General features: G+C 45.8%; 1 protein-coding gene and 1 long non-coding RNA gene across 17 annotated transcripts in view; one reads left to right on the top strand and one right to left on the bottom strand.

The window, feature by feature from the left end:
* Nucleotides 1-24931, bottom strand: part of LOC122258952 (uncharacterized) — a 215811-nt gene that overhangs the window by 132162 nt on the left and 58718 nt on the right. The window contains exon 1 of one of the 16 annotated variants that reach the window (XM_086556726.1): nucleotides 6460-6590. The exons of 12 other annotated variants lie outside the window; for them this stretch is intronic. The gene's annotated coding sequence lies outside the window, so the exon portion shown is untranslated. Of the gene's footprint in view, nucleotides 1-597; nucleotides 719-6459; nucleotides 6591-24931 lie in introns of those variants that run through there. 3 more of the 16 variants (XM_086556719.1, XM_086556720.1, XM_086556721.1) reach the window with 3 other exon arrangements.
* On the top strand, nucleotides 956-1670 carry LOC147467761 (uncharacterized). The gene is made up of 2 exons (XR_015192714.1): nucleotides 956-1146; nucleotides 1378-1670. It is a non-coding gene; the product is annotated as an uncharacterized LOC147467761 (long non-coding RNA).

The raw sequence follows: 24931 nt of genomic DNA on the forward strand, positions 1-24931 counted from the left end.
ATATATGTTTTCTCCTTCATATTTTCATGTTCTATCTTTTCCTTTCTTTGTCCTTTGTTATCTTCTCTGAGACCCGTAATCTTCACCTTATACATTTTCTCGCCTCCTCGCCTCCCTCTTCCCTCCTCACGAGACGCAGCATTATCTCCTCATAACACAATCGTGCTGTGCAAACACATTTCTCGCCTCTGACATGAGATCATTGTCGAGTGACGACGGTTCCTTAATTGAATCTTCGCCCTTCTCCCTCTTCTTCGTCTATATCACGGTGTTTCTTCTTGTTCTTCTTCTTCCTCCTCCTCTTCATCCTCCATTCTCTTCTTCAACCACCAACACCACAATATCACAGTCACTTCTTTTAACCCTTAATTCTTTCCCTTCCATCCGGTGTCTTCACTTCTATGAGAACCTTGTATGAGATCAAGGTATTGGTATTCACTTTTTTGTATCACCATCTCGGAGATCAGTGCGAAGTGTTGCAAGAGAGGTATCGCAGGACTGCATTCTTCTTCCGCTGGGATTTCAGGAGAGAGAGAGAAAGAGAGAGAGAGAGAGAGGCAGAGCCCACGTTCCTCTGCCACTTTTTCGCCATCCTACCTTCTCGATTCTAATGGACGATGACGTAAGGCACATTGCGTGATGTCTCAACAAGTGTCGGGAGCGTCTTATAAGAGGAACAGAAAGGCGAGCGAGCGTGTGATCCAGCCGACACCGCGGAGAGGACTGAGCCGAGACTGCGGGAAGGGTCCTCCTAAACAAGAGACCGAGATCCTACAACCTTCTCTCACGTCCTCGCGTCAGTTTTGATCCTCGGTGGCGGGGAGAAGGGGAGGGAGGAGGTTATAGGATTACATTCGCTGATCAGACAAGCAGTGGAAGGGCAAAGATAAGCAAGAAGGTCGACATGCAAGGAAGCATGCAGTTAAGCAGTCTGTCAGACACACATGGATGTATTCAGACACATAAGCATATAAGCAAGAAGGCTAATATGTAAGTCTACGTGCTGACAGGTATGATGATAAGCTGGGAGGAGGAAGCACACGAAAGGAATCGTGCATGGAAGTTTACAGACATTCAGACGCATAAGCAGGATGGCAAGCAGGAGGTGGAAAGGCAAGCAAACACGACCATCGTACAGAAAAGCAGGTAAAACACAGACGTCTATAATGGCACAAACAAGTCGAAAGACGTACTGTACAAGGGCGCTTGTAATCAGTCGAACGAGTATAACGCACAAGCGACCGAACAGAAACAAAGTAACGAATGACCATAAATAAGCAGTTTACGCTGTCACTCCTACCCAAGCTTTCTTCGCGAGTGGGGGGGGGGAGGGGAGGAGAGCGAGAAAATATATCATGATACCTTTTCTTTTTTCAGAATCGCTCCAAAACCGCGGAATGATTGCAACGCACGAGGCTTTGATCTATGCGGCGGCGCGGTGTGATGGCAGAGGGACACAAGCGAACGGCGGGACTCAATTTGGAAGACAATTGGTCAAGATGGTCATCACGACGCCGTGTCAACTCAGGGCTTTGTGCTAACTAATTGAGTGTGTTTATCTCTGTTGTTCGCGTTGGCGGAGTTATTTGAATAAACATTAACTTCATTGTTATCACCATTATTGTTACCATTATTATCATTGCTATTACTATTACCATCATCATCATTGCCATTATTATTAACATCATAAATATAAATATCATCCCCATTATCATTATTGGCATTACTATCGTTATAGCTGTTTCTATCCTTATCATCATTATCCTCTGTTATCTCTTCTATCTTTTCTTCCCTTCCCCCTTTTTATTCTTCCATCTCGTGTGAAGGATATCGTATTTTCGTTCCATTGCATTGCCGTTATTGTGTCACCCTTTTCATAATCTTTCCTCCTATTATCTTCATGGTCAAGTGCACTCAGTACCTGCGTAGTGTCGTCTGTATCTTCCGTATCACATACATACATAAAATCTCACTTTCACTTTCCGCATCTCTCCTTCCTATTACACCCATCACTATCATCTCCATCAAACGATGAAAATACCCAAGCGACCATCACCATGATAATCCCCATCCCTCATCAGCACACGCACCCTTGCAAAGCGCCCCGCACACACAGCCACCACACTGCGTCGGCGTCACCATCGCTCTCACTATCAAAGGCCCTTTCACTGGCTCCTCCCGTAGAAGCCCTAAGCCCTTGTAGAGCGGCTTCTGGTGAGGCAACGCTACGGCATATCTCGACGCTTCTACGGTCCAAGGAGCATCTAGGACCCTCGGCACTGACATCAAGTGACCCAAACAAGACACGCCCTTGTATGCAACCACCCGATCAACATGACATATTGCAAGGATCGCCATGAATGGGTGTTGGTGATTGGAGTCTCTCGGGGGACTGGAATTCGATTTGTTTTCTTCGTTTAATTTTTTTTTTTATTCTCTATTTTATTTCCATTAATATTTTTTCCTACTTTTTTCTGTGACTGTCATTTTTCCGTCTTCCTTTCCCTCTCAATATCTTTTATATTACTTTCTTCATATCCTTCTGTCAGTCCGTCATTTTTCTACCCACTATACATGCAAACAGCTTTCCATTCACCTTCATCTCCTCGTGCCTATTTTAAGGTGAATGAATGAATGAAGAACACGCGTGGCCGACAGAGGCTGCAGCGTGTGACTGTGGTTTGTACAAATCAACACGTGGGAAGAAAAGTGAATTACTGGGACTGGTGGCCATGGCATAAGGCGAGATAAAGGGTGTTGTCATTTCTTAGCTTTACAGTTGTATGTGAACAAATATAAATACATGAGAAAGTGATAATAATCATGAATGATGCTATGGGATATAACTATTATGACAGATTACAGTAATGATAATTATGACGATAAAGTTACCATGATCGTTAACAAGAACAATAACATCGGTAAAACAAACAAACAAAACAAAACATTACAAAGAAGTAACAAAATATCTCGTCACAAGAATAATGACACAAACAGAAGCAACAACAGAAGAAACAACAACAACAACAACAACAAGAAATCGAACTAGACCCCATAGCAATCTCACTCTTCTCATTTTTTTCGGACGAAGAGAACACTGAAACCGCACTGAGGAGACGCCGAGAGAAATCTGCCTCACACTTACGGTTTCCTCACACTTATTATCGTCTCTTGAACTTATGAGTGAATCTGGGAGTGTGCTTGCAAGGGGTCTGGTGAGGTTCATAAATCTGGGGTTGATTATTTGTGTTCCTTTTCTAATCATGATATATATATATATACATAAAACATACATACCATACATACATATATACGTTTATATGTATATATGTGTGTGTGTGTGCTAGTATGTATGTATGTAATACTTATGAGAACACGAGGTTCACAACGTATATAGAAAAACAAGATTGTTTTTTGTATTCCAAATTCATCCTGAACCGCCAAAACAAAAAGTGTAAACCAATAAATGAAACAGATAGGAGAAATACACAAAATTAGAGTCAACGGAGTCCCCAAAGGAAATGCGAGACAGAAAAGGGATATAACTGGAGTAACTAAATAAAAATAACAACAAACGGTAACGAGGCATAAAATAGTGGTAATGTTGATCATATGTAATGATAAAGAGAGAGAGAGAGAGAGAGAAGGAAGAGAGAGGACAGAGAGAGAGAATCCGATCCGGACTAGTAGACTATTTGGCCGCAGAATCTTGCCGGAGCTTTGACTGTGACTAATGAGATAAGCTCATAGAAAAAAAGTCCGAAAAAAAGGAAAAAGAACAATAGAGGAAATCCTTCATAAAACCTGTCTGTGTGCGTAGGAGCAGAGGAGAGAGAGAGAGAGAGAGAGAGAGAGAGAGAGAGAGAGAGAGATGAAAATGAAGAAAAAAAAAAAAACGATACTCCATATAGAGTAAAAGTAAAAGGAGGTTTTGAAAGGATGGCGCAAACATAATCAAGTAAAGATATGAATGTCCCTCTTAATAAGAGAACACAAAAATAAAAGCTATTATCAAAAGGAGTTCCGAAAGAAAAACATCTATCACATTACCTCTCAGACCTTGGGATTTCTTATCATTATCTAAAAAAGTCCTTAATAGTTATTAGCCCCTCCATATGTTCCCCCTTATGCTATTAAAAAAATCTCAAGATTTCCTTATAAGCCGCTTGACTAAACTTTTAAGCTGTTTATACAAGGCAAACAGTAGCTGTTGAGCAGACACAACATCGCCTCTCAGGTCATGCTGTTATTAGAGATAATTATGCTCTTTACTCTTTCCAGCTACTTCTCTTACTCTATCCTCTCCTCTCCCTCTCTTCTATTCTTTCTTCCCTATCTCCGTTCTCCTTCCGTTCTCAGGAAGGAGTCATTGGTCTTCCATCTTGTTTTATTTCTCCTCATTTTCCATTCCCTCCTCCTCCGTCTACTTCCCTTTTAACATGTGTTCTCTTGTTCTTACCATTCCCATCTCCCCCCTTTCTCTCCCTCTGCCTCCTCTCGTTAGCCTATGTATCCACACGGAATTGAATAGCTTACAGTACCAGTAGCTTACAATGGTTTGAGGTGCGCTACCTTACGAATGAGTGTGGTAGGGGCACCCTATGTCATAAGGTAAATTGTGGTAACCATAAGGACATCATTATCAGTGACAATAAGAAGGGATAATATAGGTAATGAAGAATAATACAGGAAACGCGAGAAAGACCAAGAAGTGCAAGGGCGAAAAAGGCGAAATATATACGATATGATAGATGAATAAAGACGAGAAAGGTGAAGCGGGGTGACAACAAAGACGAATTATATAACAAATAATACATACAGAAAGACGAGAGGTAAAGTAAGACGATATCATAAGCAAAACCTATCCAAAATAATAACACAAATAAAGACGAGGGAAGTAAGGTACGTTAACAACAGGAACGCCACGGACACAAAACGGCAAATGTAGAAAGGGAAGAAAGGGAAGGTATGGTCAGAGAACGGATTGCTTTGATGGTGAATGTGAACATGCGATGACCTTGCAGAGCGAAGGACAGCCACCGATTAGCAAAGGAGACGCGGATTCATGAACAAATATAGAGAAAAGAACATGGCGCTGGGCATGTTAATCCTCACCGAACTGAAAATGACTGAAATTAATGACTGAAACTGATAGAAATATGGATGGTAAATGTTCATATTGCTATTCTAATCGTTTGTAATATAGGAATGATCATGAGAATAAAAATAATATACAAAAACACGGAACGAAGGACAAGAAAACGGGAAAAGGCCCAAGATCTCAGGAAGGTGAGGGAAGCGGAGGGAGAGGGGGAGAAGGTGAGCGTCGGGGCGAAGGTGAAGTGAAGGTGTGAGGGCGGTACAACTCCTGCCAGGTCGAGTGGGCAAGGCCTTATTAGGTCATGTGTCCCTCCTCACCACTCCGCCATGACTCACCAACCACTCCCTCCCTCCCCTCCCCTCTCCACCCCCATCTTCCCTACCATAACCACCGCACTCATTTTGTGTAATAATAACAGACCTCGCTCTGAGTACGGCCAACTCGTACCTCGTTCGCGGTGTTTCGTTCTTCCTCTTCCTGAGTATCCATTTTCGTTTCTACTTCTGCGTCCTTGTCTCTTACTTTATTCTACTGTCTGTCTGTCTAATGAATTTACATTTCTCTCTCTTTCTCTTTTACTTTCTTATTCCTCCTATCCTATTATTCCCGACAAGCCCGAACTTCGCACATATATTCGACAACCCTATTAAGAGCAAAACAAATACCGGGGAAATGACCCAACCATAGATTTACATCACTCCCAATTACTTCCTCTGATTACAGGGTGTTCAGCCTCGTTACAGGAATTGTGGACACTCCTTTAATGATAGTTCAAAGCGCCCCTCCAGACTCCTGTTCCTCCCTCGCCCCTCCTGCTTGGCGCTGCCCTCCCATACTCGATTATCCTAATGAGCGTGGGCGGCCAGGAATCATCTTAATTGCTTGCTTATCGTCACGGCCATAAATAGAGTCGGTTGTCGAAACTTCGGCGAGAATGTCCAGTGACGAAAGGACAGTCTGAGAAAGGTTTGGTTGAGGAGGAGCGGGATGGCCGGGATATGCGAGCGGGATATTTAGATGTTTCGGGATTATTTTTCGTGTCCGGAGGAAGGGATAGTAAATAATAGGTATGAGAGTTTTCAGCTCGAAAGAAATCTCCAGAGATTATCATTCCTTTGCATTGAATCTACTCATGTTGCGTCAGAGAAAATAATACACAAAAGGGTATTTCTCCTTTTTTTCCCAAGGAAGTTATTCCAGTGTCAGGTTGGCGTCTAAAAAATAGGGCTGTGTGCACTTAAGTTTCATTAGTGGGCACGACGTATCAAATTATCGTGATTTCTCGTTGAATTATATATAACACTCGATGTAAGTGAGCAACCTTACATTTTGTATGCATGAAGAAAGATCATACTAACCAACTTCAAACAAATCACACCACAGGTCTTCGCAGCACACGAATAATACCAAGTCAAAATCACTTTGGGAGTCCTGTAACCACTTTCTTCCCGCCGATCACAAACACCTTTTCACCGCCAAGGCTTCCTACACACTACACATCCGAACCACAACTCCCTGGCAGGATCCCCTACACCGCAACCTCCCCACTCCCCCCTCCCCCCTCCCAGCAGCCCGTCATAACAATCCCCCGCTCCGCCTTGGCTCCTCCCCCAACCTCGCCCTCCTCAGGTCAGATGGAAGGACACGCTCAAAGTGAAATGAAATTGGCTGGAACGTCCGGATTTCTGGTCTCCCTAATTATCTTTCAAAAATTGCTTATTCAAAATATGGGAAGGTGTGAAGTGATACGTGAAGCGGGGATGAAGAGAAATGTGGAAAAGAAGAAGGAAGGTAAGCAGGAGTTTTTCTTCTCGATTGAAAAAGTAAACAAATCCACAGCGTTCGCGTGTGCGTTCGCGTAGCGTTGGATATCGGTTACTACGATCCCCTTGCGTTCTCCCGGACTCTCTCGCATTACACACACAAAAAAAACAATCGATCAATACGTTCTTCTTATATCTATTAATTCTTCTCAGTGATTGTAGCTCGAAAAGGAAATCAGAAGGCAGAAACCAGAGCGCGAATCTGCCATTTAAGTGTTTAGTCCCGAGGGTACAATTACTGTACACACATGAATATGGATTCATGCTCGCGGTACAAGAACGCGAGAGGAATTTGATCCTTTAGGTTTTGACGGAATAATACGGCATTGCATGCTTTTCTTCTCTGAGATGATTCATCTATTCATCGTATGTGAAATACAAACTTTAAGTTGATATTGAGTGCTTATTTTTTGTTGTAATATATTCCAGTTTTTCATGTAAATCATTTCCGAAGATAGATAAACTGCCTTTTCGATAAACATGCAGTAAGATTGCCAATTAGTTTTTTTCCTCAAGAATTGATTGAATCCTCAACCTACACTATTACCTGATTAGAAAAAAGTTACTCTCTTTCAAAAACGAATACGAAATTCAAGACTTTCCTTCGACAAGTAAACCGCAAAGGTGACACGACGGAGGACAAATAAATAGAGGCGTTTGTCATCCCAATATTTGCACGGGAAGTGATGACGCATTCCCTCTTTTTGCAACAGGAAAGCACCGCCTCAGAAGGACGATAAGGCGTAATATGAAGTTATAGGAAATCGTATAATAATCAGAAAATATAACATTAGTAGGATCACATATGAAATCTGGATACGTTCTAGCGGTATTTCACTTTCAAGCGGTTAATTGTAAGATCGAGACAATTATAACACCTTAAAATACACTGGGCGTCTTGTTAACACCCCTTCCTCTCCCTCCCCCCACCTCCCTCTCCGCCCACGTCAGTGTGACCCTCAACGCGCATTATTATTACCTGCCTCGCCCACCTCCCGCCCACCACCCACCCCCTCGTAGCCCACCCACTCGCCCACACTGTCCAGGGAGCTGCCTGATCCCGCAGAGCAAGTTTCCAGCTAGTTTAGCATTCATACTTCCCAGTACTCGACGTAGCCTCTCTGTCTCTGTCTTTCAGTCTGTCTGTTTGTCTGCCGCAACCTTTCTCTCTAACACAAACAAATACAATTCTTTTTTTATATACTGCAGAGTGACAGCAAATGTCCATTTATTGATTCCATGCGCATATGTAAAATTAAATACATCCACAGTAATGAATGTTTATTGTGTTCCTCTGTGACTGTGGGTATGTTTTTATTTCATCTTTGTAAGCACGCTACTGTGTTCGTGTTAGTACTGTGACTGTAAACACACACACACAAACCACCCAGTAGACACTACCCGTCCACCGCCCACTTCCACCTATCCCCGTTGCCTCCAACCTTTCCCCTGCGTACCCATCCACCCCAGACCGACCTCAGTACCGCCCATCCATCTCGCCCGCACGCCCACTGGGAGAGAGGAGGACGGATTCGGCTCGCTCGAACGCCCGTGAAGCGGTTCAGAAGCCAAGCCTCAGCCTGTCATCCGCATTCGCTGAAGCTGCTATTTAAATCCTGTTAACCTTCGCTCGCCCGTGGAATGCCAAGAGACAAAACAAACGTCAATAAATTTTAAAAATATCTTATCACTGCTTTTGTTTTTCTCCTTCCAGATTTACCTCAGCCGAGGCCTTGCCATTCCTTAGTAGACCTTCAGTTAAAGCATAAGCGTTGGAGATTGAGGAGAAGGAGGAGGGGGGGGGGGTTGAGAGTTCCCTCCCTCCACTCCCTCCCTCCCTCACGCTGTCCGCTGTCGCCAAGGAAATTTACAATGTCGGAAAAATCGGACGAGTTTCAGGCCGGCGCAGACGAGTCGCACTGCCCAGGGGAGGGAGAGAGGAGAGGGAGGGGGGGGGGAGAGAGCAAGGAGGGAAGTAGGGATGGTGGGAGGGCAGGGGAGAACAAGAGAGGAGAATGGAGGAGAGCAAGGATGGAAGAGGGAGGGAGGGCAGGGGAGGAGATTGGAGAGCAAGGAGGGAAGAGGGTGGGAGGAAGGACTGTGGAGGACGAGAGAGGAAGAAGAATGAGGGAGGGAGAGGAGAGGGTGACTGCTGTGTTACTACGCCAAGTCTGGAAGGGGTGAGACACATGGCGCTTCCTTACTACTGTGCTTACGGGAGCCTTGCGAGGACAGTTACGAGACTCCAAAACACCCATTAAGAGGCCAAAGAAAAGATCCTCTTTAGGGGCTGATGTACTGGATTCTATTTAATCGTTGTTATCTTTATTCATTTGATTATTTCCCTCCTTGGCTCTCCTTTTCCTTCCCTCCTTCCCTCTTTGGCTCATGAATTTAATCTTAGCCAATTACACTTATTTTTTTAGTGCTATCAAATCATTTTCCAAGACAAAGTTTCCTTTCAAGACATAATGGTTTCCTAAGTGACTTGTGTTCTCTCCCCACCCCCTTTTCCAATACGTTGCGAGAGCAGCTACAGTTAAGAAATAATTGGCTTCTTTCAGGTACATGAGATGCTGCTGGAAGGACGCCCAGGCAGCCATTGATAGAGGCTTCAGGAACAGTAATTACGGAGGCACACGAAAGGGGTCGAGAAAGCCAAAGAAGTGCATAAGTGGGCCGAAGCAAGAATATGTATATATATATATATATATATATATATATATATATATATATATATATATATATATATATATATATATATGAGTGCACGCGCGTGCGCGCGTGTGTGTGTAATTCATTGATAATCTAGAAATGAATACACAAATATGTTTCCTTTTTTTGCATCTGCTTATTAATCTGCCCTTCTACCTAACCAAGCGTCTGTTGTGTACTCATCTATATTTTACTTTTCTCCCTCTCGCCCTCTAACAAACTATCTATCTATCTATCTATGATAATCTCCCAGCCTCGTCTTATAGCCACCATTTCTCCCTTTTCTATCCATCGCTCCCACCGCGCGGGTTTGGCCGCAATGTCCTGCCTTTTCGGAAAATTGCCCCCCTTCCCCCTCCCCGTCCTCCGGCCTGCTGTTTCCAGGCGAGACCCGGACGAGGCTTCCCCCGAGTGCCAGGTCCGCCCTTCACTTTCCGCGACGGGTTTGGCGGGAGACCTCACTGGCGGCGCCGCTGCCTCCGCCGGCGGCCGCACCTGTTCATTCATTGGCGATTTTCCACGTGCCCTTTTTAACCAACGAGGGAGATCGCTTCCACTATTGGCGAGATCAGTCTGCAGATCTACAGGAAATTATTGATAAAGGGATATTTTGCGGATGACAAACCGCTTACAACACCCAGGCGATGGTGGTGCTGCATTCGGGTATCATCTCGACCATAAGGGTTTATGGCGGGGTTCCGCGCGCATGGCGAATACAAATCATGCACACAAAGCGACACTAACACAGGGCGACTGCATTTGGGCATGAATCAGATAATAACAGTAGGATTATGGACACGCACATGCACACGCACACACACACACACACACACACACACACACACACACACACACACACACACACACACACACACACACACACACACACACCCTCTCTCATACACACGCAGCCTCCCCCCCCCCCCCACACACACACGAGTTTCTTCATCCAGACTCCCAAGATCTTCGTGTGTTCGCCGAGACGCTTAACCTTCAGCTTGGAGGCGGACCTGCTGGCGATGCTCAGTAATACGCTAATGAAGTGGACAGTGAGCAGGAGGACCACATTAGGAAAGGGAGCCTGCTTGCTCGCCTGCCTGCTTGCCTGCCTGCTTCCTTGCTGGCGTGTAGAGTTTTTCCTTTTCTCTGTCTGTGCCTGTCTCTTCTTTCTGCTTGCTTGCTTGCTTCCTAGTGAGTAGATTTTTCCTTCTCTCAATCTGTGTCTGTTTGTCTCTTTTTGTCTGCCTGCTTGCCTGCTGGTGAGTTGTTTTTCTTCTCTCTCTCTCTCTCTCTCTCTCTCTCTCTCTCTCTCTCTCTCTCTCTCTCTCTCTCTCTCTCTCTCTCTCTCTCTCTCTCTCTTACTGTTCAAACCTACCTGTCTTTTTTGTATTAAACTAAGCAAACCAAGAAACAAAAAATAAAAAAATATAAACTACAAGAAAAAATATAACGTCGGAAATTCAAAAAAAGGAGAGAAGAGAGAGAAAAAACACAGAGTCAAATGATGCTTAAACAGCCCCCGTCCCGCCTAACTAGGCAAGACGATCTTCATTCAAGGATTGCGAACGAAATGTCAAATCAAGCGACGGGGGGAAAAACACGAAGATAACACTGAAAATAGGATAATTCCATAGTATATCACTGAAGTATAAAGCCAAGTAGATGACCTTGATATCCTCTCTGATAACAAGTTTCGATGATTGGCCTGTGCCAAGGCGAGAGACGACCGCAGGTGACATCTGGCATCTCAGTGATGTATGCTGCCACTGAAGGCATCAGGGAAGCGCGCGGGGCTTTTGCTAATTGATCGGACGTGAAATCAGATTAACCGAACGCCGTTGGATTGGATGCTAAGTCCTCCCTCCCCCTCCCCCCCCAGACACTCCCTCCTTAGTCGTGCTTGAAGGAGGGTGGGGAGGGTCGTCGTCTCAGGGAGAGGACAGCGAGGGACAAGTCGTCCGGGAGTCGTGAAGGTGTGTATGATGGAGGAGGTTTTTACAGGGGGTGACCTTGGGGGAGCCTACAGGTTTGGCAGTTGCACGCCGGACTCCCGACAATTGCAAGCATCACAATCTATAAGCATCTTGCAAGGACCACAACAAGCTGGTCTACTGGCGCCACTGCATCCGGCCGTTTGGGCTTTGCGCGAGGAAGAAAAAAAAGCTAATTCACAACTTCGATGTGCACGTCATTTACATTGCTGACAAGCGGGAGGTCACCACGCGAGATGGAGAGGGAGAGAGGGAGGGAGGGAGGAAGTTTGGGTTGAGAGGTTGGGAGGGAGGGAAGGAGGGAGGAAGGGAGGGAGGGAGAGAGGGAGGAAGGAAGAGAGGGAGGGAGAGGGAGAGAGGGAGGAAGTTTGGGTTGAGACGTTGGGAGGGAGGGAGAGAGGGAGGGAGGGAGATAGGGAGAGAGAGAGAGAATGAATAAGAGAGAGAGAGAGAGAGAGAGAAATGGATAACAGGAGATATGTTGGGAGGCAGATATACAATGCTTGTGCTTTTACAGGCACAGAGCCAGGAATTCCTCCATAAAGTTACAAAGTCTGTCTTGTCGTCACACCTGTTGCATATAGATCTAAAAAACGTGCTATGGAAATACAAACGAAAGTCAGGCTTAGAGCAATTCTATTTATAAAAAATAAAAAAAATGTGTGAACGTAAAAGAAAAAATACCAACTAACGGAAATGGAACCAATTTCTAAGTAAACAAACAAACAATCTCAAAGACATTTACGTTTGGCCGTAAAAAAGACTAAGAAGGACACGTGGTTTTATGCATCGGATAAATCGGAGGATGAAAAGGAATACATCTTATCACACACACAAGCATCTCTCTCTCTCTCTCTCTCTCTCTCTCTCTCTCTCTCTCTCTCTCTCTCTCTCTCTCTCTCTCTCTCTCTCTCTCTCTCTCTCTCTCTCTCTCACGTTTACTCATTCACTTACATAGAGGCGCTTGCTTGTTCATATATATAGAAACGTTTATACACTTGAAGGTTCAGACAAACAGACACACACACACACACACACACACACACACACACACACATACACACACACACACAGAGAGAGAGAGAGAGAGAGAGAGAGAGAGAGAGAGAGAGAGAGAGAGAGAGAGAGAGAGAGAGAGAGAGAGAGAGAGAGAGAGCGAACGCCGAGGAATAGCGGGAAGGAGCGACCCAACAGGAGGATTCAGAGGTGACGTCATAGTGGGCGAAACAAGGTGGCGGGGGAGCCGGGTTAGCGGGGGACAGGGGGGTGGAAGAAGGGGGGGAGGGAGGAAGGGAGGGAGGGAGGGAGGGAGGGAGAGAGGGAGGGAGGGATGGAGGGAGGGAGGGAGGGAGGGAAAGAGGAAGGGGTGGAGGGAGGGAGGGAAGAGGGAGGGATGGATGGAGGAAGGGAGGGAGGAAATGAGGGAGGGAGAGAGGGATGGAGGGAAATAGGGAGGGATGGATGGATGGATGGATGGAGGGGGGGGGGGAGGGAGGGAGGGAGGGAGGGAGGGAGGGAGGGAGGGAGGGGGGGAGGAAGGGAGGGAGGGAGAGAGGGATGGATGGATGGATGGAAGGAGGGATTGAGGGATGGAGGTAAAGAGGAAAAGAGGGAGGGAGGGAGAGAGGGAAGAAGGGAAAGAGGGAGGGGGGAAGGGAGGGTAAGACGGAGGGAGGGAGGAAGAGGGAATAAGGAGAAAGAGGGAAGGGAGAGAGGAGAAGAGAGGAAAGGGAGAAGGGAGGTAAGAAGGGAAAGAGGGAGGGAGGGAAGAAGGGAAAGAGGGAGGGAGGGAGGGAAGAAGGGAAAGAGGGAGGGAGGGAGGGAAGGAGGGAAAGAGGGAGGGAGGGAGAGGGAGAGAGGGAGGGAGGGAGGGAGGGAGGGAGGGAGGGAGGGAGAGAGAGAGAGGGATGGATGGATGGATGGATGGATGGATGGATGGATGGATGGATGGATGGATGGATGGATGGATGGATGGATGGATGGATGGATGGATGGATGGATGGATGGATGGATGGATGGATGGATGGATGGATGGATGGATGGATGGATGGATGGATGGATGGAGGGAGGGAGGGAGGGAGGGAGGGAGGGAGAGAGGGAGAGAGAGAGAGAGAGAGAGAGAGAGAGAGAGAGAGAGAGAGAGAGAGAGAGAGAGAGAGAGAGAGAGAGAGAGAGAGAGAGAAGAGAGAGAGAGAGAAGAGAGAGAGAGAGAAAAAAAAAGAGAGAGAAAGAGAAAAGAGAGAGAGAGAGAGAGAGAGAGAAAAAGAAGAAGAGAGAGAGAGAGAGGAGAGAGAGAGAAAAGAGAGAGATAGAGAAACGAGAGAGAGAGAGAGTAATAAGAGAGAGAGAGAGAATGAATAAGAGAGAGAGAGAGAGAGAGAGAAATGGATAACAGGAGATATGTTGGGAGGCAGATATACAATGCTTGTGCTTTTACAGGCACAGAGCCAGGAATTCCTCCATAAAGTTACGAAGTCTGTCTTGTCGTCACACCTGTTGCATATAGATCTAAAAAACGTGCTATGGAAATACAAACGAAAGTCAGGCTTAGAGCAATTCTATTTATAGAAAATAAAAAAAATGTGTGAACGTAAAAGAAAAAAAAACGAACTAACGGAAATGGAAACAATTTCTAAGTAAACAAACAAACAATCTCAAAGACATTTACGTTTGGCCGTAAAAAAGACTAAGAAGGACACGTGGTTTTACGCATTGGATAAAAGAGGATGAAAAGGAATACATCTTATCACACACACATGCATCTCTCTCTCTCTCTCACGTTTACACATTCACTTACATAGAGGCGCTTGCTTGTTCATATATATAGAAACGTTTATACACTTGAAGGTTCAGACAAACAGACACACACACACACACTGGTGGTTGTGTGTGTGTGGTGTGTGTGTGTGTGTGTGTGTGTGTGTGTGGGTGTGTGTGTGTGGGAGTGTGTGCGTGTGTGCGTGTGTGCGTGCGTGTTTGTATGTGTGTGTGTGTGTGCGTGCGTGTGCGTGCGTGCTTGTTTTCGTGTTTGTATGTTTGTTTGTGTGTGTCTGCGTGTGTGTGTGTGTGCGTGCGTGTGCATGGCGTGCCTGGCGTGGCAACATGGCGGCGTGTCCCCAGGATGTGAAGGAGCCTCGCGAACGGCCAAGGACGCCTCTCGCCTCTTCCATGCGAGGAGGCAACGGCGGGGAGAAGGTGCAACACGTGATAAAGGAGGTGGGAGGCGTAATAATGAAGAAGAAAAAAGAAGAAAGAGAAATATATAAAGAAATGAGGAATAAATAAAGAGAAAAAACAACAACAGGAGACCGGCAGAAATGGAGAAAATGAAATAACATAGAGGAAGAGGGAGTAAGGGAGGGGAGAAAGAGGAGGAGGAGGAGGAGGAGGAGAAGAAGGAGGAGGAGGAGGAGGAGGAGGAGGAGGAGGAGGAGAAGAAGAAGAAGAAGAAGAAGAAGAAGGAGGAGGGGAAGAAGAAGAACAATGACAAAAGAAAGAAGTGGCAGAGACAAATAAGAGAAAGCGAATAAGGTGGATAAACAAAACGGAAAAAAAAAAAAATAAATCACAAGAACTAAACAAACTGAAAAATATTGTAACCGAAATGAATGGAAAATCAACACATAATTCGCCGACCAAAGACGACAGGAGAGGAAAACCAAGAATAAAGCGAGGAGATGGGGAAAACGCAAAAGAACCGAGAACAAAGCATCCAATTAAGCACTTATCTTTCTTCTCGTTCAAAGCAGAAAGGGTGATTATGCACGAAGGGTGGGACAGAATGAGAGAATGAAAGGAATGAGAGAGAGAGAGAGAGAGATAGAGAGAGAGATAGAGGGAGAGAGAGAGAATGAAAGAATGAGAGAGAGAGAGAATGAAAGAATGAGAGAGAGAGAGAGAGAGAGAGAGAGAGAGAGAGAGAGAGAGAGAGAGAGAGAGAGAGAGAGAGAGAGAGAGAGAGAGAGAGAGAGAGAGAGAGAGAAGAGAGAAAGAAAGCAAAAAAAAAAACAATGAAATATACAGAAACAGAGAGACATAAAAATTAGAAATAGATAATGAAGAGGCGGAGGGCGCGGCGGGAGAGGTCAGGAAAGGCGAGTGGAAGGGCGGTACAAAGAGGACAAAGAGGAGGAGGAGAAGAAAAAGAAGAAGAAGAAGAAGAAGAAGAAGAAGGATAAATAGCAAGAAGAGACACGACAAGAGAAAAAAATATTAGAAGAATGCATAATCAGAATGAAAGGAGTAATCGAGAGTGAAAGAAGAAATGAAGAGAAGAAGAAAAGAGAAGAGGCAAGAGATGCGCTCGAGAGGCTGGTCATGAATGCAACATGTCCGAGTGTCATCGTTGCATTTCAAGCAATACTCGTCAACAACCTGTCAATTATCAATTAATCATCATTACCAACCTGTCATCAGTCATCACCAAGCTGTCAAGTGCATCAAGTGTAAAAAAAAAGAGGGAAAAGAGACGAAGAAGGAAAAGGAGGCGAAAAAAATGAGAGGAAGAAGAAAGAAAAATAGGAGGGAGAGGAGGAAGAGATGAAGGAGGAAGAGAAGGAAGAGGAGGAGGAAGAAGAGAAGAAAAAAAGAAGAAATGAAGGAGGAAGAGAAGGAAGGGAAGGAAGAGGAAGAGATGAAGAAATGGGAGGAGGAGGAGGAAAAGAATAAAGAATGAGAAGGTAAAAAAAGAAAAGAAAGAAAGAAAGAAAATATAGAATAGAGAAGAAGGTGAGCAAAGCGGGAAGGAGAGAGTAAAGGAGGAACAGAATTACAAGAAAAAGGAAACAGACAAACAGACAAAAATTCGGACAAAGGAGGTGAGGTGAACTGACTAAATGAAAAAAAGGGATATAAATTTCACCATCTTAGCCACGTAAATAACAATAACCAAAGGATAAAAAGAAAGTAATCACAAGTACCTTCCCATTTCTCATGCACCCCCCCCCCTGTCCCCTTTTATCCATAAATACATTTCATGGACAATCTCTCTTCCTCCCATTCCCCTTCTCTCTCCTTTTTTTTCTCTCTCCTTCCCTCCCCCCTCCCTCTCTCCCTTCTTTTCCCTCCCTCCCTCCTTCATTCCTTCATTCTTTCTCAATCCCTCCCTCCCTCCCTCTCCCTCATTCTGTCTCAATCCCTCCCTCCCTCCCTCTCCCTCATTCTTTCTCAATCCCTCCCTCCCTCCCTATCTATTCCTCCCTCCCTCCTTCCTTGACTCCCTCATTTTTTCTCAATCCTAACCTCCCTCCCTCCTTCATTCCCTCATTCTTTATCAATCTCTCCCTCCCTCCCTATCTATCCCTCCCTCCCTCCCTCCCTCCCCATCCCTCACACAAACACTTTAAGGATCCTTCTCTCGTGTTCTCAGTCCTTTGCGGCTCGGCCCCGTACGGTCTAGCGACTCAAAAAATATCGAGAAGAAAAAATCGATTCACACGCGGGTGCCATGAAGCCTCATTCGGGATCAGCAGTTGTCGAAGTGCCACTGCCCCCCCTACCCCTCCTCTACCCCCTTCTTCCCCCTCCTCCCCTCCACCTCTTCTAGGCAGACGAGCTCCTCTATCCCTCTCATGACGACTCCGCTCCACCACCCCTCCTCCTCCTCCTCCCCCTCCTCCCCTGTACCTCGACCAGACGACCACACACGACCGCGAACACCTCGCCTCGGTGATCCTCTCTTTCCCTTTGTGTCTCCCTTTCTTTTTCTCTTTCTCTTTCTTTCTTTCTTTCTCCTTCTCTGTCTCTAACTATCTCAATCTCTCCCTTTCTCCTTTTATCCGTCTCCCACTTTCTCACTCACTCACTGACTCACACACACACACACACACACACACATACATACACACACACACACACACACACACACTCCATGCATCCATGTATCCCTCCACTGAACTAAACTGAACATCCATCCATCTCCCCCTCCCTCCCTCCTCCCTCCCTCCCGCCCTCCCTCCCTCCCTCTCAGTGCGCGCGTGGGGTTGACCTTGTAGTAATACTGGAACGTAGGCGGCGGTGAGGTTAGAAGGGCGGCGAGCGTGGGCGGGCAGGTTCCTTTACGGAAGGGTGGGTAAAAGGTGGGCGGGCAGGTTTTACTGTACGGAAGGCCAGGGTGAAAAGTGGGCGGAATGGGCTCGCTGATCGAGTTTGTTGCCTGAACCGAGTGGGCTGCAATGGAGGAATCCCAAACCGGCTCTGCATGATGGGGGGAAAGCCTCGGGCCATGCAGGCAGCCGCCCACTCCCCCACCTCCCCTCCCCCCCACCAAGTAAACCCCCAATTCCTTCTCCACTCCCCCCCCCTCACCTACTGCCCTCAGTCCCGCCTGCCATGTAAACAAACTTCTTTTTCTTCTTTCTTTTAAAATATGACAATTTTATGAATACAGTGTGTTTTCGTTTCATGTGGACTTGGACAGACAGAAAAAACGAAAGAGAGAGACAATTGAAAAAAAGAGAATTAGAAAAAAAAATAATGAGAAAAATACTGATGAAATAAAATGCCATATCAATCTCTCCTTGACCAAGTTGCAGACGATGGAGAATGTGCATGTTGCATGTTGAATGCATCGCGGTCACGGTGGAAGCAAAGATGATAGCAAATCAGAACAAGGTGGAGACAACAAAGGGGATGGAGAAAAAGGAGGATGGAAGAGGGAGGAAGGGGAGGAGGAGGAGGAGGAGGATAAAGCAGAGGGAAAAAAACGATATAAAAATACATATATAACGATTAAATAAGACACATTTCCTAAAAATACAAAGGAGCAAGAATAAAGGTAAATCTCAAAACATGATAGAATAAGAATACATGAAAATATACAAATCCCCCATATAAGGGCACGAATTCCAACAGACAAAGAGAGAGAGAAAGAGAGAGAGAGAGAGAGAGAGAGAGAGAGAGAGAGAGAGAGAGAGAGAGAGAGAGAGAGAGAGAGAGAGAGAGAGAGAGAGAGAGAAGAGAAGAGAAGAGAAGAGAGAGAGAGAGAGAAGAGAGAGAAATAGGGAGAGAGACAGAGACAGAGAGAGAGAGCGAGAGAGAGAGAGAGAGAGCGAGAGAAGAGGAGATGGATATATATATTTATATATAGATATATATATATATATATATATATATATATATATATATATATATATATACATATATATATATATATGCAGGTATGTATGTATGCACATCCAGACACAGCGCTTCCCAGCGGCAACGGACCGACCCATGAATCACCTTCTGAGCGCGTTACCTCCGCACAATCCCACGCGTGCTGGGATTTGCATTATAAAGCACACTGAGGCAGAGTGGCGACCGGCGCCCGCCGAGATCCCGTCAGGACGCCCACTCGCCAGTACATCACGCGGACTTACACTCGATCACGCCCGCTTAGACCCGCCCACGTGCCATTGTCCCGGCACTCCACGACGTCTGGAGAAAAGGGAATGTAGAGCCCACACAGAGACCTCCCAGGGACCGTGGGGCTGGTGCTAGGGGCTAGGGGCTAAGGGCTAGGGGCTAGGGGCTAGCCTAGAGGTTGGGGGAAGGAGGTAGGGACTCCCCACGAGACACAAACCCCTTTTTCCCTTTTTTTTTTTTTTTTACTTTTGTAATGAGGGGACCCACGCTCACATGTATCCATGAAGGAAACGAGTGAACGATTGAGTAATTAACAACTTACAGAACAGTATGGTAATGTTAGTAGTAGTAGCTTCAGCCTAACATCATTGATATGACGTAATGTTATAGCAACATTATCCACCATAGACGTCGCTTAAAGATAGTATCAGCTGCTTTATCAACTTCCCTAATCGAACGCAATACTAAGCCTACGCCAGACCGCTCTGTCTCCCTTAAACTTAGACGGCACACTTGTCACTCAACCCCGAAGACCCTCCGTGCAATCTCTTTCCGACCCTCCACTGCGGTGCGGAGGGTCACAAAGCCACTAAATATTTATCCGTCACGCATCCTCGCCTCGTGGCATTCCGTCCCTCAAATCCTATAATCACGTGGTCTTTCATGTAGCCGGGGTGATGGCTGCCAAAGCCATCCAGAGACGCGTAAGGTGATCGAGTTAGTTGCTCTGACTAATGACCTATCACATGCCGCGGGCGGGAGACAGATGGAGATGTTCGAGCCAAGCGAGCGATCGACTTGTCACTGGAGATGGGGTGGCGCGTCAGAGATGGAGATAGAGAGATAGATAGACGATAGAAAGGAAGAGAGAGAGAGGGGGAGGGAGAGGGAGAGGGAGAGGGAGAGGGAGAGGGAGAGGGAGAGAGAGAGAGAGAGAGAGAGAGAGAGAGAGAGAGAGAGAGAGAGAGAGAGAGAGAGAGAGAGAGAGAGAGAGAGAGAGAGAAAAGAGAGAGGGGGGGGGGGAGAAAAAAAAATCCCAGTTGAAACAAAGGAAATAACAAGGTAAAAGATAAAGAAAGACGAACTTAAAGAAAATATGGCAAAGAAAAAGTTCTGGAGAGCAAAAGAAGAAATGCGCAGAACCAAGAAGATAAAGAGAAGAGAGAAGAAGAAAGATCAAATTCCTCGGCCAATCAACGGACCCCCAACGAAGAGGAAGTATCAGATGAGCACCAACTCCTCGTCAATAAAATCCTTCATCAAAAGACACTGATAATGATGCCGAGTCCTTCCCACTGTTCCTAATAATAACTCACCATCTGGACTAGTTACACCACTACCAGCAATGTGAAGCATGAAGGTCACCCTCCACTTAATTAAGGGGTTAATGGTAATAAGGGAGCCACGGATCTACGCCTAAACTTTGACCTTCGACGCTGAAAAATATAAACTATAGGCTATTTTCGCCACACCGTCTTTGTTATTGTTTTGTCGAGGCTTCGAACGGGATCCGAATGCGATTCGATTTTGTTTTGTTTTTTTCTTCCGTTCTGATCAGTCGATCCTTTGTCCATCCTCTTGCTACCGTTTCGTCGTTTATTGTCCTTATTCCTTTGTACTTGAAGAACGAAAAGAAGAAAAAAAAATAGAAGAAAAACATAGCAATCGGGAGGAGCTCAATGACATTTCAAACCTAATTGGATTACAGCAGTTTGACCTCGGGAAGAAGATCGAGGGAGTGCTAGCCATTTAAGTTTTATTTTTGGCTTCGTTGTGGTGAAATTAAAAGTGCAAAGGATGAAAAGCGATAATGAGAAGAGGGACGATCACAAGATTAATCCGAAATCACTGTAATCACCGGACACATAAGGCAGGTGTGATGAAACGGGCATTCCAGTGTCAGTCTTTTGGTCACAACTTTAAGGTGAAGTATTTGTAAATATTGCAAGTGAAATAATGACATTGTGACACAAAGCGGACAAGAAGAAAGGTAAGAATAAGAGAGAGAGAGAGAGAGAGAGAGAGAGAGAGAGAGAGAGAGAGAGAGAGAGAGAGAGAGAGAGAGAGAGAGAGAGAGAGAGAGAGAGAGCAAGCATTAGGAAAAAAACCGACAGATACCAAACTCAACATAACAAACCATGCGACGTGCAGACAGAGCCAGACACAGGCAATCAGTCAGACACACAGCCAGACAGCCGAGAAAGCATGAATGACGCCGCCACGAAGACCCTCTCCCACAGCCAGCCGCCAGCGCCGCCCGGTCGGTCACGCATCTCGCTGCCGTTGCGGTCTCGACTGCGCGATCACGCTCGCTTGACCAGACCGTAGCCGAATTACCTGTGTCACTAGGTTTACGAGCGCCGGCGGGTCCGCGGACGGCTGGCGGGCTGGTGTCGGCGCTGCACCGATTGGCACGCGGGTCTTACGCTTCTCCAACAGGGGGAGATGGGGGGGGAGGGAGAGAGGTAAGGGGAAGGGAAGGAAGGGGGAGGTGGGGGGAGAGAGGTAAGGGGAGGGGAAGGAAGGGGTAGGGTGGGGGAGTGAGGTAAGGGGGAGATGGAGAAGGGGTGGGAGAGAGAGGTAAAGGTAGTAGATGGAGAGAGGGGGTAGGGGGTGGGGAAAGGGTGAGGGGAGAAGAGAGGAGGAGGTGAGATGAGAATGGGGGAGTGAGATAGGGAGAGAAACGGCGGGGGAGAGGGAGAGTGCATAGCAACAACCAGTAGGAGAGAAGTAGTCATAATGATGATGATGATAATTATGATAACAATAACAACAACAATAATAATAACAATGCTGATAATGATGACGATAATCATAATCATAATAAGAACAACGACAGAGACTACAGACGCCAGCAAAGGATAAAATAACGCAGTTTAGTATCCATCGCGAGGACACTTTGAGGACACTTCTAGAGGGGAAACAGGACGAAGTGTTTTTCCTCGTTTACCTGTGTGTACTTCTGCAGCGCCGATAACCCTTCGTGTGGGAACGGGGACCGGAAGTGTCGTTTCCTTTCAAGCAGTACAAGAAAGCAAAAATTACGGGAACACTTCCTCCTCCTCCCCTTTATTCTAAGGGTTTTACAAAGGGGGGGGGATCTTTAATTGTTTTATTATTATTACTAAAGAATATAGTAACAATGATAATAATTATACTGATAACGATGATGAAAATGATGATGATGATGATGATGATGATAATAAAAATAATAATCATCATAACAATCATAGTAACAATGATTATAAACACATTGATAATAATAGATAAGAAAAATAATAAAAAAATGATAATAACATTAACAATAATAACAACAACACTAATAATAATGATAACGATAAAAGAACGACAATCATAACAATAATAATAACAATAACAATAACAGCACAAACAAACATAATGACGAAAGCAGTGATACCTCGGCGCCGCTTCTTGCAACAAGCCTTCCACCTGCAACAACGTACACAGCGATAAGGAGGCGAGGCTGATGATGGCGACGCGGACGAGCCAAAGAAGAAGAAAAAAAAGAGAGAGAAATAATAACCATCGATAATTATCAGCCCATCTTTAAGCAAAGAAGCTACCGAGTTCATTAACTACACCCCCCCTCTACCTCCCATCCTCTACCCCCTCCCCACCTTCAGATAACATCTTAATTCGTCGATCAAATTAACGCCATATATGATCCGTTCTTCTCCTCTTCTCTTCTCTTTCCCTTCTCTTCCTGATTTTTGTTCTCTTATCTTCATACACTTCTATTATCTCCCTTTTTCCTTCCCTCTCCCCCTCCCCCCTCGCTCCGTCGATCTCCTTCTCTCCCTCTTCTCTTTCCCCCTCCTCCTCCTCCTTCTGATTCTTGTTCTCCTAACTCCCTCTACTTCTATCTCCCTTCTCCCTTCCCTTCTATCGATCTCCCTCTTTCGACCTTCTCATCCTCCCCCCTCCCTTTCTCCTTCTCCTTTTCCTTCTCCTTCTTCTTCTTCTTCTTCTTCTTCTTCTTCTTCTTCTCCTCCCCTTCACCTTCCACCTTCTCCTTTCGACGAACATGGACTCATGCCTTTTACGTATGCAAATGAGGCAGCCAGAATAAAAAAAAAGAAAATCAGAAAAAAATATATGCTCTCTTTAAAAGCATCATCAAATCTATATTAAGCCGTATTGCCTCTTAGCATAAGAAACCACCCAAACATACACTCGGACGACACATTAAAACGAAGATTTAATGGACCTCTTGTTATTTCTTATTCTATTTTTTTCTCTCTCTCTATCACCTTCTTCTCTGTTTATTTCTCTTTATGTTTTCCTTTGTATTTTCTATCTTATGTTTCTGTCTCTCTTTCTCTCCCTCGTCTCTCTTTTTTTCTATCTCTTGAAAGCTCATCTAAGATCCTCTCTCTCTCTCTCTCTCTCCTTCTCCCTCTCCTTCTCCTTCTCCTTCTCCCTCTCCCTCTCCTTCTCCTTCTCCCTCTCCTTCTCTTTCTCTTTCTTCTTCTCCTTCTTCTTCTCCCCCTCTCCCTCTCTATTGTTAAATGAAGGACTATGAGAAGGTTGACCCGACGTGACCTAATTTGGCAAGCAATTTCATTCCCCGTAACGCCTAGTACATAACCACGGGATGGTTAAAGATTATTACTACATACAAGGGAGTGGAGAAAGTGGATGGAAATGTGGAGTCGAGTAGGGTGGAGGTGAAGACGGAAGTGTAGAAGGTGGAGATGGTGGTGGGTTGATTTAGATGGTGGATGTGGTGATGATGATGATGGTGGAGGTGATGACGATGGAGGATGTGGGGATGATGATGGTGAATGTGGTGATGATGATGGTGGATGTGATGATGACGATGGTGGATGTGGTGATGATGATGGTGGATGTGATGAGGATGGTGGTTGTGGTGATGAGGATGGTGGATGTGGTGATGAGGATGGTGGATGTGGTGATGATGGCGATGGTGGATGTGGTGATGATGATGGTGGTGGATGTGGTGATGATGATGGCAGAGGTGGTAATGGAGTCACAGGTGGAGGTGTGTAGATGGAAATGGTGGTGGTAGAGATGGATGTAGTCGTGGAGGTAGAAGTGGAGGTAGTGGGAAGCGTACAAAAAGGAGGGGGGGGGCAGAAGGGGGCAGTAGATTAAGAAGCAAAGATGGTAGATGAAGTAGAAGAATCGGCGGTAGAACAGCTGTGTAAGAAAGAAAGATTCTGGAAGACGAGATGACGAGGGTCTCATGGTAGACAAGATGGTAGACTTACGTAAAAGAATTCTGGGCACATTGTTCGAGTGAAAACACTGATAGATATTGCAGAGGCAACGATCATGCAATTAAAGTAGAAGACATAATAGCAGACTGAAAGCAAGGAATCAGCCGGTAGACACAAGGTAAAATGTAGATATATATGTAGAATGAAACGATAAATTAATCACAGATCAGCATAATTATGAAATACAAGGAGTGAAAATAGATAATAACGAAACCGAAAGAAAGAAAGAAAAAGGGAAAGAAAAGCGAAATCCGAGAAAAGAGCTGAAGGGTGAAAGGGGATGGAAGGGAGGGGGTTCGGAGAAAGGGGGGGAAGGGGGGTGGGGGTCGGTAAGGGGAGGCGGTAGGGAGGAAGTGGGAGTTCATAGGATGACGGAGGTAGGGAGATGGAAGAGGGAATTAGGGAGGAGCCGTGGCGCGCCTGCGAGATGAATTGGGGCCGAGATTGGAGGGAGGGAAGGAGAGGAAGGGAGAGGGAGGGAAGGAGAGGGAGGGGGAGGGGGAAGGGAGAGGGAGGGGGAGGGAATGGGAGGGGGGGAGGTGAAGGAAGGGAGGATAATCCTGACAGGGGGAAGAGCGTTCAAGGGTGAGGGGTATTAGCAGAGGGTGAAGGGAAGACGAAAGTTGACAGGGGGAGGGGCAGGAAAGCGCAAGAGGAAAGGGGGAAAAAAAGGGTGTGAGGGCCATAAAACTCACG

This window comes from Penaeus japonicus, unplaced genomic scaffold (genome assembly GCF_977035675.1).
Source record: "Penaeus japonicus unplaced genomic scaffold, GWHDUDI00000001_assembly GWHDUDI00000033, whole genome shotgun sequence".
In the NCBI taxonomy this organism is placed as follows: domain Eukaryota; kingdom Metazoa; phylum Arthropoda; class Malacostraca; order Decapoda; family Penaeidae; genus Penaeus; species Penaeus japonicus.